Source organism: Ambystoma mexicanum, chromosome 3q, assembly GCF_040938575.1.
Source record: "Ambystoma mexicanum isolate Mex_15411 chromosome 3q, UKY_AmexF1_1, whole genome shotgun sequence".
In the NCBI taxonomy this organism is placed as follows: Eukaryota; Metazoa; Chordata; class Amphibia; order Caudata; family Ambystomatidae; genus Ambystoma; species Ambystoma mexicanum.
The window spans coordinates 209,380,744-209,399,414 of record NC_090926.1 but is presented as its reverse complement, the minus strand read 5'-3'; the positions used below and the strand labels follow the sequence as shown (position 1 = coordinate 209,399,414).

At 50.3% G+C, this 18,671-nt stretch overlaps 1 protein-coding gene across 1 annotated transcript in view; it reads right to left on the bottom strand.

Moving 5' to 3' along the window:
• Window positions 1-18,671, bottom strand: part of SHMT2 (serine hydroxymethyltransferase 2) — a 202,940-nt gene that overhangs the window by 23,591 nt on the left and 160,678 nt on the right. The window lies entirely within an intron of this gene.

Sequence of the window (18,671 nt, the reverse complement as noted above, 5' to 3'; positions counted from 1 at the left end):
AGAGGTTGCATCCGTAACCTGCACAGATGGATCAGGTAGATGCACGACATCATCATACTGAGCAGCTACTTGATGGGCCGCATTGTGGCGGTCTTCAGTGACAACAGCCATGGTACCTTCCCCAGCAATGCAGGACTTTGGATCATTTACGGAGAGCCCCAGATGCGTCAGTAGCTGAACAGTCCTCCCTGTGTGGTCGATGGCTACTTCTCTTGACTTGGCTCAGATGAGCCAGTCATCGAGGTACGGGTACACGTGTATGCCTTGGAGATGTAGATGGGCCCCACTGTCGCCAGGCACTTCCTAAACACCCTGGGTGCCGACTTCAGCCCGAAGGGGAGGGCCTTGAATTGGTAGCGTCTTCTCGACACCTCGAAGATGAGGACATTCTGATGCTTCTTGTGGATGGGGACGTGGAAGTAAGCGTCTTCCAGGTCCAAAGACGTCAAGAAGTCTCCTTCCTCTAGTTGGCTGAGCACGTGCTGCAATGTGACCATCCTGAATTTTTGGGACTTGAGGAACTTGAGATGCTGCAGGTCTAGAATGGGCCCCCAGCACCCAGTCTTCTTTTTTACAAAGTATCTGAAGTAGACTCCGGAGCCCCAGAGTCATCTTGGAACCAGCTCTACTCCAGAGCCCCGGAGTCATCTTGGAACCAGCTCTACTCCAGAGCCCCGGAGTCATCTTGGAACCAGCTCTATCACCCCTTTTCTTAGCATGGCCCGTACTTCCTGCAGGAGCAGAGGGATGTGCTGCTCCTGCTGGGTTGCCAGAGGGATCCACGGACAATTCTGCTGAAACTCCAGGGTATGTCCTTGAGCGAGAGTGTCCAGCACCCATTGGTCGTTGGAGATCTTCTTCCACTCACTGATGAAGCCCGCCAGCCAGCCTCCCACCAGGGTGCAAGGGTGGGCGCCCGATATCCTGGCCGGTTCAGTCCTGCTTCGACACCTGCGTTACACCTTGGGGGTAACAACAGCGCTGGGCACTTCCACCTTGGAATGGCCTCTATAAGCTTCCTGGGTCGTGGAACGGGAGGGTTGACGGTACGACGAGGACCCTTCGCCTAAACCCTTTGACAATCTGACACAGGCTCGAAAGGAAGAGCGTTGTTGCTGAAGAGAGTCAAGGGCACAAGGCGTCTGTCAGTCTTCATAGCCTGCAAAAGACTAATTGACGGCCTTCCCAAAGAGGTTGTCCGTGTCAAAGGGCCTCATCTGGACCTCCTTGCAGTAATTGGTGGCTTCCAGCCAGCCACGATGACGGCGGCAGACACTGTTCCCCATCTGCCGGAACCCTGTGTTGGCAATGTCCAGGGCCACTGTAATGGCATGGTCCGATGCCACTTCTCCTTCACGGAGGATAGAGATTGCCTCCACCCGCTTGTCGCCATGTAGGAACTCCAGAATCAGGGCCATCTTATACCACAGTTCCCTGTCGTACCTGGCCAGAATTGCAAGTGCGTTGGCCGCCTTTACAGTCGATGCCACAGAGTAGTCAACCCTTTTCACCCATGGCATCCAACTTCTTGCCCTCACTGTCCGGAGGGACGGAGGATAAAGAAGAGTGGTTAGACTACCATTTCCTCACGGCCTCTGAAACCACCGAATACAGCAACGGTTGGGACCATAGACACCTGGGTGCGGCCTCCGGCACCTGGTACTCTTTCTCCAGCCTATTCCCTTGGCCGTGGCCGGGTTCTTCAACAAGGCTAGGCGCCCCCCCCCCCAAATGTCATCCAGGAGGGGCACCGCCATGATCGTCTACTAGGCCCCACACCATTCCGGCATTTCCGCAGTCGTCTCAGTCGTCCCCCACATCCTCCTGGATCGTGTGAATGGACTCCAGGTCCTCCTTGTACAAAACGAAGAAATATCAGTGCCCTGGAGTACAGCCTGTCCTGAGGTCTCCTCGCCCCCCCCCCCTTTTTTTTGCATCCCGAGGGGTCAGGTTTAGGCTTAGTGATGGCATCCTCTTTTCCCGTGTCTTCTTCACCGCCCTGGCCGGGACTCCCGCCTCGGGTGTAGGGAAACTCTGGGGCGCAGACAGGGCTACCTTGACTGGGTCAGCCCCTGTGGCCTTTGTGAGAGCAGTCGCCACCATCTCGATCAACGACCACTTCTCCTGGGCAGGTCTGTAGTCTTTTCCTGCACCCTCAGCTTCTCAGGCTTCTCCCCCAGCTCAGCCGGGTTGGCCGATTTCCTCTTTGAGGAGGAGCTGGATCGATTACCGGAGATGGAGGCAGATGGTGAAGTTGAGCGCGCCCTGCCCATCGTGGGGACCCGCTTGCGCGGCAACCCCGACGGAAACGGACTTGCGGTCCTTGGCCTTGTCTTGGGCTGCCACGGATGGGGCACCCTGAAAGCCCAATCCTCGGACCGGGCGGTCCTGGGTGAGGCACCCTGATTGGGGCACAGGGTAGAGGCCTTGGCAATAAGCCACGCCGCCAGTCTACTGTGACAATCCTTCATGGTTCGCTTGTAGAAACCGAGGCAGATGTCACAATCCGCTTCCTTGAGGTCTGGACCGAGAAAGGCACTGAAGGGGTTTGTCCTCTACAAACATGTTCCTGCAGTCCACAGCTGGAGCAGAGCTCGAAAGGGGAGCTTTCTTCTTCTCTTCCAACATGGTCCGGAGTGCGGATTAGGCCTGATGGCCTTCTGGAATCTCCAATGCAACTTCGACGACTCTTGCCCTTGTGGGGCGCTGAAATTCACCGACAAACAGACCCCCGCTTGTCGGCCGATGGAGAGAAACAGCACACAGGCTCTGTTTGACAAAAATAGGCCTTTTTATCGGAAAAGCGCAAAAAACATACAATAGGTCATGGAGCAAAACAGAAGGACTCCAAACACTTGAATGTGCAGTAAAAATCTGAAGAATGCTGCCATAGGAGGGGCTTGGGGAGAGGGCTGTCATTGGCTGGGGGCTGTATGACCCAGAGTACAGTGATTGGTTTAGAGGGGAAATACAGTTTGTAAGTGAAACTGTTTCTTTAACAGAGGATTCCCAGCCCGACGACAGGGAATATTCATGAGCATGTGAATCCATGCCAGACCCCATGCTGGAAAAGCTGTGCCCCCTACGCCCCCCCCAAATCCCAAGCAGTAGCAATTTTGGTTCCATCGGGACCAATTGAGACACCATGGTGGATACTTTCCTTGCAATCTTATGCAAGAAGTTCATAATTGTCAGACATAACCATATAGTGTGGTAAAATGACCCCAATGCAGTACAAAAAGGTAAGCAGTTGGAATCATGCACCCGGCCCCAGTTGAACAATGCTTCCCTGGTGTAATGGGTCCTATACCATATTTTCAGCTAGACCAATCTGAATCTGGCTGATAACACCATTTCTCGGGGTGCAACGAGGGCTTCTTGCCATTCCTCTGCCTCCAAGGGACCAGTGTCCGCCTCCTACTTATTTCGAGGACTTGAGGGAGTCTAGTAAAACTGCAGAGCACTTGGTACAGGGTTGCAATTCCCTTCCCAGCCAGGAGTGGAGCGGTTAAATTGGCACCCAGTGGGGATTGTTCCGGGCAGTCATAGCACCCGTGAAATTGTGACCACATGGCATGAATTTCTGCAGTGTTTTCTCAATGATCTGAAATTCTCGGTCTGGAATCTTAAGTGGGCTGTAAAGCAGAATATAGAGAAATCTGGTCAGTGTCATCATCATAAACATTGCATCTTTACCCAGCATAGACAGTGGGAGGGCCGACCAGAATCGGGCAGCTGCTGCAAATCTCACCGTCATAGGTCTCAAGTTACGCTCAAGAAAGGCAGCAGAGTCCAGACCCACCTGCACTCCCAAATACCCAAGTGTCCCTCGCCACTCAAAAGGAATTACACTCCGAAATCAACGCCAGGCCACCTTCAACGAGAATAAGACTTTTTGGACCAATTGACTCAGAGGTCGCTAGATTGCCCATGAATCACTAGGATTTTGGTTATCCTCGGAATCATCCACTGAGTTTCCCCTACATACAACAGGTTGTCTGCATACAGGGACACTGTCTACTCATCCCAATGGCCACACAAACCTTTTCATAAAAGGATTTTTGTAGCCAGAATGCCAGGGGCTCCATTGCCAAAATGAACAGGGCTGGAGAAAGGGGGCAGCCCTGGCACATGCCCCTCTCCAGCAGGAAATGACAAGACAGGACTCTGTTGAGCCAGACCAGGGACGCACATACAGCAGTTTAACCCATGCCATGAAGGTCGGTCCGAAGCCCATCCGCGACATTGTTTCCCAGACAAAGCCCCAATAGACTGAATTGAACACTTTTTCAAAACCTATGGCCACCAGTGCCAGCAAGCCCAAGACATTATCGACCATGTCCAGAGCCACATGAAGCCTCGGGATGTTCCTGTAGTTGCCGTTAGGCTGTATGGATCAGTGCTGATAACACCACAAGCAGTCTTGTCACCAGGACTTTGCCAGTATTTCAGATTCCATATTGAGGAGCAATTTGGGCCTACACGAGGAAGTCCTCCAATAGCTTATCCTTTTTGGGAAGGACTATGACCGTCACTTGCCACCGGTCCGATGGCAACGCATCCACCCCTAAGCTGTCCTGAAACATCGCCAGCATAGTTCCCGTCATCTCATTGCTGAAACAATATCAGAACTCCGCCGGGAAAACGATGGGTCCCTGCGCCTTCCCAGACTAGAGCATGGACAATGCTGCCGCCAGTTCTTCCCTTGTGATAGCCTTTCTTAACTCCTCTGCTGGCAGAGGAGTAATTTGTGGGAGAGGAATCTCTTTCAGGAGGCCAGAGTATGAAGCCAGGCCCAGGCCCACCGGAACTGCATAAAATGTCTAGTATGCCACAAAAACCTCAAATCTGACCATCACCCTTAAACCTTTCACCCAATGTGTAATCATTCACTCCACGCATCTCGACAGGTTATCACGTCGCTACAGCCACGCCAGTAGCTTCCAGCCTTGTCCCCCCACCCCACTTCATATACCCTGGCTCGAGATGTCAAGAAAGCTTGGTTTGCCATGTCAGTTCAAATGGTATGGTAAGAGTCCCTCGCTAGTAACAGGCATTGCGTATCCCAAGAGCGGTCCTCCAGGAACAATTGTTCCAGGAAAAGTACTGACAATTCTGCATTAACTACTTGTGTATGCCTCTCCTTTACCGTGGCTGCTAAAACCAAAATTGCTTCCCCTGTAACCACCTTATAACCCCTCCCAGAATGTTCTCGGGCTCTCTACAGTTGAGGGATTTATTTCAAAATATTCCACTGTCTTCTCTCTAAGCCCCTGATCCGTTTCTGGAAACCCCATATGGTACGTGTTCAGCTGCCAGGAAGAACATTCCCCTCTGGCATCCGATCCCATCGAGATCTGCAGGGTAGAGCGGTCTGAAATACCCCTCAATCAGATATCTGAGTGAGGCACAAACAAATAGTCAAGCCATGAAAGAGAGAGGTATACCCCAGAATGAAAAGAGTAGCCCAACTCATGCAGGTGTTTACAGGACCAGATGTTGATCAACCCATTAGCATTTGTAAATTCAATCAGTGGTGATTGCTTCGTGCGTGTCCCCTTTGGGCCCCGGCAGTCTGTCCTTGCTGCCGTCCATTACATTATTAAGATCTCTGCGCATCAGCCATCTGTCAACTTGAGGTTGAACAAACAATAGCTGGATGTCGTGTAGGAGATCCTTATTCAGAGATGGTGGGGTATAAACATTCAGCAGCCCCCAAATCTTTCCTCTGAGGGACCCTGTCACCAACACATATCGTCCCCTGGTAAAACGGACCACACTTTGGACCTCAAAAGGTACAGGCTTGCACACTAACACCATCACCCACGCCCCCTCCCTAGTGAACCCTGCATGAACACAGAAGTTAATTGGATTTACTAAAAAACGTGCATTCCGTACCAGACCAGTGCATTTCCTGCAAAAATGCAAATGTGGGTTTATGTCTATTCAGTAGTTGTGTAATACTACCCTTCAATGTTGTCGCACAAGCCATTGACGTTCCACAACATCACCACCACTTTCCGGTCCTGTACTTCAGCCACTACATGACATGCAGTAACCATCATACCTGATGTGCCCATATAAAATGCCTTAGTTCGGGAAATTGGTATCTGCCCTCTAATGTTATGTTGTCCTGTTGTAACACAATAAGCCCCCTCCCAAACTACCGGTTTAAGAATATATACGCGTCATCGCTCTGCATCAATACACCCATGCCAGCAAAGAATAACTGCATGTCGCCCCCCAATAGTCGAGCCCTCATCCATACAGTGAAAAACAAAACATAACTCCCCACAACCCACAAAACTGCCCTCCCGCCCCATACAATCTGTGAACTATGTATATCTGTCACCCAATCGATCCACTCAAACCCACCACCCTCCCCATTCTCAACCCCCCCCTCCGTCCCACCTCCCTCTCCCCCCTCTGCCCCTGGCTGCTCCAACTTTCTTCCCTCCCAATAAAGACCTATAATTCCATAGGGCCACTCCCATTTATATTAGTGTCCGGTTCACAGTATGCATCGCATGTTTCCATGTCGAAATCTTCAATTCTCCCTCTAGAGTCTTCTGCCATTTTCGGCCCATCATGATCCAGTGTGCCAGCTACTCCCAAGTTAACGTCCACCTCCAACCGTACTGCCAGTGTTCCCATCCAAGAACTTTCCCCGTTCTCTCTGTTCTCATTCACCTGGTGTTTATCCAGTCCCACACCTCGTCGGAACGGTTGAAGAGGGATCTGCCGCCAGTTAGGACCTTGAGCATGGCTGGGTAAAACATCATGCATCTAAGAGTGTTGTCCCTCAATTTGCTTTTGCCTGCTTCATATGACTGTCATTGCACTTCTTGAGTGAAGTCAGGGAATACTAGAATTATGGCACCCTCAATCTCTTATGCCCTTCTGGAGTATCGCAACCCGATACCGGGAGTTGAAGTGTAGCGATTACTGCAGATGCCAGAGCCCATACCAGTGGTTTCCTGCCAGGGATGCAGTGTTCCCTCTCCACTGTGAACCATTTGGACAGTCCTTGAACACAGAACTTGTGCATTATAAGCCTCCCTAGTTATCGTTCCATGCTACGCCCCTCAGTTCCTTCCACAATTCTCAAGATACGTATATTGATCTTCTAGAGCGGCCTTCAGCCTCTCCAGTCACAGCATCCATTCACGTCTTGAGGGTTGCCACTATGACCTCAGTTTCTCTGACTCATTGTGCCACTTCTGTAACTCTTTCATTGACTTTTCTTCAGATCTGCATGTTCTAAGGACACTTCTGCTTCCACTGATTGGATCTAAGTTTCCAGTGAAGAGCATGACTCTGGAATGGCTGCCATGATCTGCAGCAAAGTCAGTCAGGTCGCCTTTGGCGCAACTATAGCCGGCTCACCCTCAGGCTTCTGTGGTGCCCCAGTAGTCTTACCTTTGCCACCGATAAAGCAGTCCAGGCCTTGCTGCTGGCCCTTGACCAGATTTGAGGGCTAGTCGATGTGGGGCACTACAGTCTGTCTTTATCCGCCGTCGTACTAGTACACGTCCTCACTGTAGGGACTTTCCCTCTTTTACCGCAAGTGTCGTGCTATAGCATAGGGGGCATCTCTTGCAGGCACACACTTTGATTCACCACCACCATTGGTGCTTAGTTGCGGAATTTCTCACCGCCCAATTCTCCTCATGCTTTGGCTTGCTGCTGCTATCCTTGCAGCCTCCCCCTTCCAAAATGCACCCCCTCAGGGTATGGCCACATCCTCTTTTTTGTGTTATATCCAGGAGCGGCACACACCCATTGAAACAAGTAAAGTCTCCCCCCCCTCTGCCCGCCCCCCCAACACACTCAACTTCGCCATCCCCTCTGTCGCCCTCCTCTCAATGCCTACTTCAGCCTCCTATGCCTACATTCTCAGCATTGGCGCCCTGTACTGCCATGCCAACTCAATGGAGCAGATAAGCTGCGTGTTCTCTGCTCCTGGGCCTGGCCCCTCCCTGCAACATGGCTCCCAGAGAACACGTGGAGAGTCCTCCAACCTACTTCCAATCCATGTGTTTCACAGCCTTAGGGCTTTCTGTCCGTCACTGCCCTACACTCCGCCGATGGCACTGCCGACACCGCGCTGCTCCTCCACACAGATCCGGGCCGCAGCTTCCCCCTCCTCTCACTGCTGGGCTTGTAGACCTTGGATTCCACTGTCGGAAAGTGGCGGCTGCTATCCTACTCGCTCAGGTCTGGGCCCCGGCTTCCACACCCTCTCACCACAGGACTTTTTTTACCTCTATCTTGCTATCAGAAGGTGACAGCTGTTGTCACGCTCTTAAAATCTCAGCCTCCCATTCCAGTAAGACCGCAGGGCTGGGGTTTGCTTTACAGGATTATTTCAGGATATTCAATGGGCCAATGGAGTGGAGCTTGTACATTCACATCTGAAGTTCCCGACACTCGGCCACGCCGCTCCCAGGATTCATTCCTTGATCATCTCTACCAATAGGTGACCAAAGGGAAGCCTTGGGAACTCCTGTCCAGCCAATACCAGTAGCTTACTTGGACCCACCATCTTCGCTTGGGGACATTTCCTGATCACGTCTGCAAGACTTCTTTTGATCAGAACCTACATTTTCAAGCTTTTCATGAATTCCAATGGAATTCATCCACCTCACATTCTGATCTAGCTGTGGCCCCCTCAACCAAGTTACTCAATACCCACAGGGGCCGTTTTGTTTGGGGACAAGTGCCTCCAATCCAGAAGGTTATAACAAGTGGACTGTGAAGAGCACTATTCAGAAGGTTAGCTAGGGGTCAGCAATGGAGCCTTGCAGCATTAGAAGAGCAGACGCACCACTTCCAGCAGTGTGGATAGAACACACAAGACCTGTTGAAGGAAGCAGTTGGACAACACACTTCTGAGAAGCCTGCAGAGGGAAGTACTTCAGCAAGAGCAGTTTGGGTTGTCAGCTGGATGAGCAAGGTCAGTAAACTAGGACGCTGACCCATGGGAGATCAGTCCAAGAAGCCAATGTGGAAGATGTGAAGGCAAAGAAACAAACGTTCAGAGACTTGAGAAAGTGGTTTCATTGATAGAGACCCTAGCCAAAGGTCACAGGACACTTGTTAAAGAAAGTGCAGTAGAGCCAACAACTGGAAGTCTCCAAGAGTCAAGATCAGTACAAAGGACGGCTACACAAACAAACAATTCAACCAAGGGGCCAGCAAAAGCACCAACCCCTCCACAGCATCAGGAGAAGGCAGTGCTCCATTTCAGAGATCAAGCAGCACAGGAGAGTCCTAAGAGTTGCATTTACCAAAACATTTCCTTTAGATTGTATCCAACTGTCCGCACTGGATCAAGGTAGATTAGCACCAGAGACCAACCTTTCTAGCCAAGAGAGGCAGAGCTTCCATGTTGCTTTAAAACGCAAAAAGATGCAGGTACAGAACTTCCGTTGTTGCCCTCTGGCCAATCGTCTCTCTGTATTAACAGTTTTGCCAACTGCAAGGATTTGATCCTGAAGAATCCGGAATGACAGCTTTTATGCCGGACATCAGGGTAGATGGTAACCCTCATGCCTACCCATTCAATCATACACACATGCATCCTTCAAACATTTGGCAGCCAGCAAATCATTGCTAGCCACCACATACATACTTTTGTGGGATCTTTGCTGGGGCATGTGGATTCCAGAGAAATCCCAGACAGCCACCCAAACCCCCCCTTCCTCGAGCACACAAAGGCACCACCCCATCCCACAAAGGGCTGCAAATGTCAGTTGTATCGCCAGTGAGATCTGGATTTAACAAACTTTGCTTCTTACGCGGTTAACAGAATTTACAAGCCTCGACGAGGATCAATTGCATCAAAATAGACAAATCAGTGATCGTTATTAAGAGTGCTGTGCCTCTAGAGCGCCGACCATTCCTCCCAGACAAAAGCTCTCTGGGCCATAATGGTGCTTGCGGATACACCAAATAATCCAAGCATACCCTCAGGTAAATGCCAATGTCCTCAGTGTAATTTGCACCATAGGATTTAATCCATTTTGGGAAAAGCACCAAATCACAGTAAGTAGGTTCTGGAAAGATTTTCCAAGACCCAAAGTTTAGAGTTCAGGAAGATCAATCCAAACCCACATAGCATGGCTTCTCTGTATATGCTGGACTCACCAAGGGAGAAAAGGCACAGTTTTGCATACAACACGCAATAAGCGAATGTCTATAGTATACGCTTTAAAAAATACTCTTTATATGTGTGGTAATTCAGAAGAGACTTTAAGGGCACCGACTTGGGCATAAGTCACTAAAGGTTCAGGAAACCATTCAGGATTAGGGTTTTCAGTTTTTTGGGATAGAGTTTTTAGGTTTTAGTAAAATCCAAATGTTGAATAACATGATTTAGGAAGCGTGTGATCATATTGAAAAGAAGTTGACAAATTGCAGGTAGAGTCAGCACAAGACATCGCAGTTGTGCTCAGCTTGCGCCCAATGGTTTTCTAGGGGACCAATGCTATTCAGTGCAACAAAGCCCAGCAACAGCCCTTCACTTGGGGGTGGTGGGGGGGTGAGAGGGAAGGAGCCGTCAAGGTCTCGATCCAGCTGCTAGGATGTAGGGTGTGCAGGGGGCAACTGAAAGGGTGAAAAAGAACCTCATGCGGTGGGATTCACACATCTGCTTCCATAGTGGAGATGAAAGTCTTGAAAGATAAAGCAGTGCAGGCATTGCCCCAGTGATTTAAACACAGGTAAGGTGCTTGAGCGGTCATAGGTCTTAGACACTACCTGCGAGTTAGTTGCAGCAGAGTCTGGGTCCAGAACTAAAAGTAAGCCAGCAGAGTCAACATTATAGATTCAATGTGAACCAGTAAAGTGTCTCGCAAATGCAGTTCTGTAGAGACATGGGGTCCTTAATGTGAGTGACTCGACCGTGCATGAGGAGTCAAGAGAAGGGCGCACTGGTGAGATTCCCTCTGCTCCGAGAGGCCTGAGGGGCAAAGCAGAGATTGTAGAGTACAGGAGCAGAGCCCTCGTCTCCCTTCGGTTACTTTCAGCTGCTTCAGGACCAGTCCTAGAGTTTGACAAAAGGAGGGTGAAGATGAACCTATTGTTTTATAAATCTTGGAGCTGGGTGCATAAACATCTAACCTGGAGTCTCAGGAAGGCCATGTCCCCATACAAGACACTTGTTTCCAGCATCATTGTGGAGACATCATTTCTAAACCCAGATTAGCATTTTAATGGGGACCAGTAGGGACCATGCCTTTGTTCCGTGATCACAAAGTGGAACTAGTAAGGTGCAGCCTTCTTTAAAAAAGGAGCTCCCACCTGCTAGTGTCTGCATGGAAGCCATCACACCTTAGATGAAAAAAACTCAGTTGGCTTACCTTCAGCCTATATAGAACATAAATGAGCAAGGTCATGAGATACCAGACTGCTGAACGAAGGATGAACACACTCCTTTGTGGGTTACACCTTCACGTGGTGGACACCAAATGCTATAAATAGTTTGACAAACATGTACCAGGACAGTTCTGAGCATTGCAACTGGATTTTTAATTGAATTGCAATTAGTGTTTTTGGATACACTTGATTTGGAGCAACATAAAATATCAGCATTTACACATTTTCACGGTGTAGTACCCAATTCATAGGGAACAAATGTTCAATATTTGTAGCGTCTTTCTATTGATTCTATTGCTTCTACATCCACGCCCCGCATTGTTTTTCTTTTGATTTTTCTCGAAGGCCTAAAAAAGCCCCCCCTGAGGGTCCTGGTGTTACTGGTTCCGATTCTCTTGAAGGGCTCACTACTCGTGGCTCTACAGCCTCGTTATTATCAGGGTCTTCAGTTCTTGGTCTGCGTGGTGCTTCAGTACCAACGGGGTCCCCAATGCTGCTGTTGCTGCTACTACTAGTGTTGGAATTAGTCGGGTTAGAGTTATGTGGTCTCCCTCTATTCGGGTTTTGATGGTGGTAATATTCCTGCCAGTTATACACGATATCGTTTAGATAGTCAAAAGTGTCTCTTTTGAATTTCCGTAATTTACATTGCTCGATATCGGCCTTGTACCCTGTGAGTTTTGAACAGGGTCCGACATCCTGCCGGAGGACTGAGAGTACTGGAGCTTGAGTGCACATTGCAAAGATCTCATCCTCAACCTGGCCTCTGGCACCAGAAGAATGCAGGATGCCATGAGGCCGAGCAATCTCAAGAACTCGAATGCTGGGAGACTCTGGGCAAGTTGAAACTTGTGCACCATCTGCTGAATGTGATGAGCCCTCACATGGGGAGGAAAACACTGCCCCAGGGACGTGTCGAGCACTGCTCCGATGTACTGGAGCCTCTGAGTTGGTGTCAAATGGGACTTCTTTAAGTTGAGGGAGAAGCCCAGCTTGTGGAGGGAGTGGCAGGTGACTGACAGATGATCCAGGACTTGCTCGGGAGAGCGTGCCCTGATCAACCAATCGTCCAGGTAGGGGTACACGTGAATCCCCCCTTTCCTGAGGTGCACTACCATGAGCTTGGTGAAGACCCTCAGGGCGGAGGTCAATCCGAACGGCAGGACCCGAAACTGAAAGAGCGAGTCGCCAACCGCGAACCTCAGGTACTTCTTGTGCTTTGGATGTATCGGCACATGAAAATAAGCGTCCTTGAGGTCGAGAGACACCAACCAGTCCTGAAGTTGAAGGGCCTGGAGGACTTGAGAGAGAGAGAGAGAGAGAGAGAGAGAGAGAGAGAGAGAGTAGCCATCTTGAACTTGTCCTTCCTGAGTAGTTTGTTCAAACCCTGCAAGTCCATGATGGGTCTCAATCCCCAGTCTTTCTTGGAAATCAAATAATAAGGGGAATACCATCCCTTGTTCCTCTCCGCTACAGGCACCAGTTCTATGGTGCCTTTCTCCAGCAGGGATTGAATTTCCTGCGCAATGAGCGGATCCGGACTCTTCAAAGAGATATTCCCCGGTGGATTGTCTTGAGGCCTCTGCCGGAAAGGAACACAGTAGCCGTGGGTTATGATCTCCAGAACCCACACATCTGAAGTAATGGCGCGCAACTCTGCAAGATGCTGCGCCATCCTTCCCCCCCAACCGGCGAACCATGGGACATGGCCTCATGACTGAGCTGAAGCGGCTGCAGCGTTGCCGGAGGGCAAAGAGGCAACTGCCTGAGAGGCCTCGGCACCTCGAGTACCTTGTTTTCCACCTCTGGCACTCATACGGTGGCCCCTTTGACTGGCAGCTCCTCTCGCTTTACCAAAGGATGAGTAATAACGAAAGGAACCTCCCCTCCATTGCTGTCCCCTAGGACGAAAAGGTGGAGGTTGTCGAACTGCAGCGCCCAACGGCTTCGCTGCAGCTTTTGAGGTCTGCAACCTCTCAAGGCTCTCGTCAGCCTTGCTGCCAAAAAGATGTTTCCCGTCAAAGGGCATGTTGAGGAGCTGGGCCTGCACATCAGGAGCAAACCCCGACTTCCGCAACCACGCAAATCTGCGTATCACGGTGCTCGCCGCCATGGACCGGCTGACGCAATCTGCCATGTCCAAACCCGACTGAACGGCCTCACACATGGCATCCTTGTCATCCTGAACCATGGCAAGGAAACCGTTCCCTTCGGGAATATGCTCAGCCGCTAAAGAAACAGTTCCACAGAGTGTGCGTGAAACGTGACAAGGCACATACAGAGTTGGCCGCCTGAAGCGCCATAACCCCTGAAGAAAACACTTTCTCCGCCCAGCCGTCAAAAGGCTTGTCGTCCCCATCAGGAGGGATGGTAGGATACGACGCCTGCTTTGCCGGGCCGTAGCTGCCTGCACCACCAAACTCTCCGGAGTGGGGTGCTTGGACAAGTAGCAGGGGTCGCTACTGGCTGGGCGGTATTTTCGCGGCAAAGACTTGCCCACTGCCGGGAGACTCTCCAGAGCAGTCCAAGCCGCCGCCACCCTCCTCTGTAGAGCCATATCAAACGGCAGTACCGGGTCAGTTGGTGGACCATGGTCGAGGATATCCGTAAGGTCATCCTGAAGAAACTCTCCCGGGGAGCAGACCATCCCAAGTACTCGGTGACACTCGACATAAGGCGCTGGTACGAGGAATCAGCATGAGTGCCAGGCTCAGCCCTACAAAACTCCACCTCCGGAGAGGTGTCCAGCCCACTAGCATCGTGCAGGGACTGCCTCAGGTGCTCAAATTGGCAATGGACCGAGAGAATCTCGTCTGGCACCGTATTAGGAACCATGCCATCATCAGACCCCTCATACACCTTCCGAAATAAACTCAAGATGGCGGTAAGACGGCACAAAATGTGAACCAAAGTCATGCTTGGCCTTGGCCAGAGCCTTTCTAGGGGGTTTAACCGAGCCTCGGGGTACCCCTGTCGACACAGCCTAGAAAGGCGCCAAGGGCATCGAGTGAATCGGCATTGACGCCGAACGCGGCGCCGACAGCATCGACACAGGCCTCGAGGCCAGAGCCCCGAGCGTGTCCCTCGACAGCCTGGGCGCCGACGACTTCTTCGGAGGCGGGGCCTCTAAAGAGTCCGTCGACGACCTCGGCGTCGATGTCTTCCTCCAAGACATCACAGGTTCACACGGTCTCGAGCGCGTCGAGGACCGGGACCTGGACCTGGACTGGGCATGACGAGAACGATTCCCCTTGTCCGAGTGGGACCTCTCCCGCGAATCGTGCCGACCACCCGAGCCCGAAGGCGTGCGAGCGGGGTCTCTCGAACGATCACGACCGACCCCACTCGGAGGCGCGGACGGACCAGTGCCCTGCGATTCGAGAATCGCTAACATTTTCTTCCCGAAGGAAGCCCATTCCTCCGGCGTCGCCTGCTTGGTAGGGTAAGCGACCCGCCGACGGGCTGAGTCCTCGGAAGAGGACGGGGAAGGCGACCGATGACAGCGCTTCCGGGAGTGCCTCGAAGAGGCAGAGGAGTGGCGGGACCGACTCTGGGACCGAGACCCACTGGACTTCCGACACGGAGAGTCGCCTCTCGAATCGTCCGCCGAAAGCCCCGGAGACCTCGACTTCCGTACCTTACCTACCGATAACTTCTTCTTGCGCTCCCGCAAGGCTTTAGACGTGAGCGACTGGCAGTCGACACAGTCATCCGTGTCATGGGCCTACCCGAGGTGCCAGAGGCAGGCGTCGTGCGAGTCTGTAACCGACATCTTGGACCCACAGTCCCTGCACTTCTTAAATCCCAGACGCGGGGTGGAAGATGAGGTAGACATCCTTCACGAAGAAGAAACTTCACAAACCGAACAGGTTCAAAGAACCGAGAAACAACAAACTCCAAAGAGTCTAGGCACGCCGAGATTCCCGAAGCGAACGCGTTCGCTGAAAAAAACGGAACTGAGGCTACAGGCATCGTGTGTCCAACTTATAACATCCAGTGACGTCTGCCGTCGGAGGAGGTCCTCGAGGGCGGCGTATCGACATCATCGACGCAGGAGCCGAAAGATTTTCCGAAGCAGCACATGTAATTACTGTGATGATTGTGGTGATTGCGGTCATAGATATGGAATACGTCGGAGGACCCAATCCCCCTCGAAATTGAATTTTAATAGTGGGTTATAAAGTGGAACCTATGAGATTACAACACTTCCAATACCTTGTTGGCAAGAGTACGCCAGAGGATTTGGCACAAATGGGGCCAATCATTAAGCTTCACACTAGAAATGTAGGTTTGCGCCACAACAACACTTCAGCTGCTCCGGATACAGGGTGACTCCGCCACACTGGGAAATGCAAATCATGAAAGACTGGGGGGCGGGGGGGGAATACAACACTTAAATCTTTGTTAAAAAGATAGAATTTCACCAGTGGGTACGAAGAGATATACCTCACATGCCGTTGGTCCTGTACTAGTTAATGAAGCGCAAGAAACGGAACACAAAGGATAAAATCAAGACAGGGTGAGCTACCCGCACTTGCCCTAGGACCATTTAAGAGTTTTACCCACATCTTCTGGGGAGCGTTCCCTCTCCACCACAGACTGTGAGCAAAGTGAAGTAGTGAGCCAGGTTAATGAGGGGAGTGAATATCCCTTCTACCTAATCCACCCGATCCCTTCGGAGAACATACAAGGATTTGGAGTGTTATCCTGCAGATTAACTACCTCAGAGTTGGCAACTGACCCATTGTCATTAGAACCACAATTATCTAGACTTGGCTCTGAAGTCAACAACACGTTGCATGCTGGGACAATTGGTTCTGTGTTATTTACACCAAAAGCCTGGGTGCTTCAATGCTAATACATTGGCATAAAATGCCGGTCCAGAAAGTAAAGTAAATGAAAAAGAAAGGGCTGGCTAAATATGTCCCATCTTATGCAGATGCTCTTTGATAATCTGTATAACGTAATGTAGAGTAGGAGCATTTAAACATGAGGTTAAACCAAAATATTCAAGACAAAACAGTGCAATTACACCTGCAAATAGAAAACTCAGTTATCAGTGAATGAATACTAATATCTGTAATCCCTGAAACCTTAAATCTATGTTGTAGCACTATTACCTCCCTTATAGACAGACAGCTGTCCTCGGGGAAACTTTATTTTCCCTTTCTTTTGACTTTATGGGTATTTTTCCCAAATGCTGTGAAGCCCTGATAGTCTGGTTGCAGATGTCCCTTATGTTTACACCGTTAAGGTGTATTCTGTGCACCTCTTCCTTTTTACTTCAAGGCGGCCATTTTACCAGTATAGTGACCTGAAAGGAAGACCTTGTTTAAGGCCTGTCTTTTTGGTTCACTGCCTTGGTTGACAAGTCTAGCACCTGGGAATGTGTAGGAAATCGCCATTTAGGACCTCTCTTCACAGCCTCAAGCCAGAACCCAGGAAATAGTCTGTGTGCGCATGTGGGCATGGTTTGAGCTCGTTAAAGGTTTGCAGATTGCCCAAATATACATTTCAAACCTCAGTGACAATACTGAACCCAAGATGGATGGATTGGACTATCACTCAATTCTGGATGTTGCAGGCCCCCCAATCAATGGTTTGGGGTCCTCTAGGCCAGGTTTCAGCATATTAGGAGGGGGTCTGTAGCCATTTGGCAGGCTGACCATTGGAGCCAAGACCCTGCTACACGAGATGCTGCAGAGATATTCTGGAAGCTGCTGTTCGAACAGACTACACAACTTAACTTCCACAGTGCCTCCCTCAAGCAGCACTGAGTCTGGCATCATTGTGCCGGTCCTCCTAGAACTCAGAAGGGTTGGAGGACTGTAGCTTGCACACATCTTCTGGAATGGGGACTTTCTATTGCTTGGATCCTGCACGGTTCTAGGGCTGTGGATCTTGCAGTCGCATCCTCGTCATAGTTACTGTAGCTTGTAGCGCTACGGCTGCTCTCTGTCAAGAAGTGGAGACCTGATGGAGCCGAGTCGTGTCTTTTGTCGTTATGCCCGCAGACCCTTTACTGGGTCACGACAACTGCCTCTACAGACGGCGGCATCCCAGTGGTCCGAGATCATCATGGGAATACGAAGAAGAGGTCCTTCATCGTCCACCAAGTCCAGGATGGTGGTCTTCAGAAACCCGAAGTCTGTGACAGAAAACTGAACCGCCTGAGCCAGCCGTCAAAAAAATAAACCTCTGCACCCATTACCCCTGGACCACCAATACCACAAACAGTGGCAAGAGCAGGCTAACCTAGTGCCACTGTCCATACTGATGGAGGTTAGTGGACCTGGTCAGCATACCGGTTTGTGTCCCCCTGGCGCAAGTGCTTTCTTTCAGCTACGCTCGTCTTACCGTTGGTGGTGGAACCTGGATAGAGGAATCCCCTTAGCCATCCAGATTGGTAGCTAGCCTCTACCATACACTGCAAACCTTTCATTGTCACATTATGAAAAATGTCACTATTCAATGTACCAGACTACCAAACCTAGCCCGCTTTCCTAAAGGAGAGGTCTGGTCTGACTAACTCTTAAAACTCTGTAAGTATCCAACACTTGGTTACTTACTTGGAACCTTCTGAGCACTTGTTTCTAAGTTAGGGGTGGACCCATTAAGTTTAGTTCATGTGCTGGCTTTGTTTATAAAAGTGCATAACGCTTATGATAATTAATACAACATTCACACACCCCCGCCTTTGTCTCATTCAACAATATTTCATTGACGTGTATAACGTATTAAAGTGTGGTGGGTTCCTCCCCATTGGACAACTTAACTGCGACGGTATATAGTACTCTACTCATGTGTGGACAATCTACTGACAAATTCTTGAACACGTTAACAACACTTTACTATAAACATTGCTGCTCAGCCACTTTTCCAAGTGAGAATTTCGTTAGACACAGAGGAAGTCTTTCCAGAACCCTACACCAGTACTGGTTCAGCAAAACCCTCTTAACAGAAGTGAATACTATAAACCTACGGGCTAGTTTTAAAAGTGAGCATCTCAGATGTGAGCCATTACGTTTTAGCAGACACCATCAATACATTGCTGGCCTTTTTTGGGTCCATGCTCTGCATTGCCAGGGTTTTACCGAGTGCCAAAACAAAATCACAAATAAAGGAAGGCGCTAATAAGTATCATAAAACAATCCTCCATGCACAACAATCGTATGACTTAGATGTCAAGGAATGGGGGGTCAATTGCTGTGGCTGACCTCTATGCACATTGCCTTTGACCCAAATGGGTAATTATAATTTTTTATAAACACACCTAATATCAGAGATTGGTT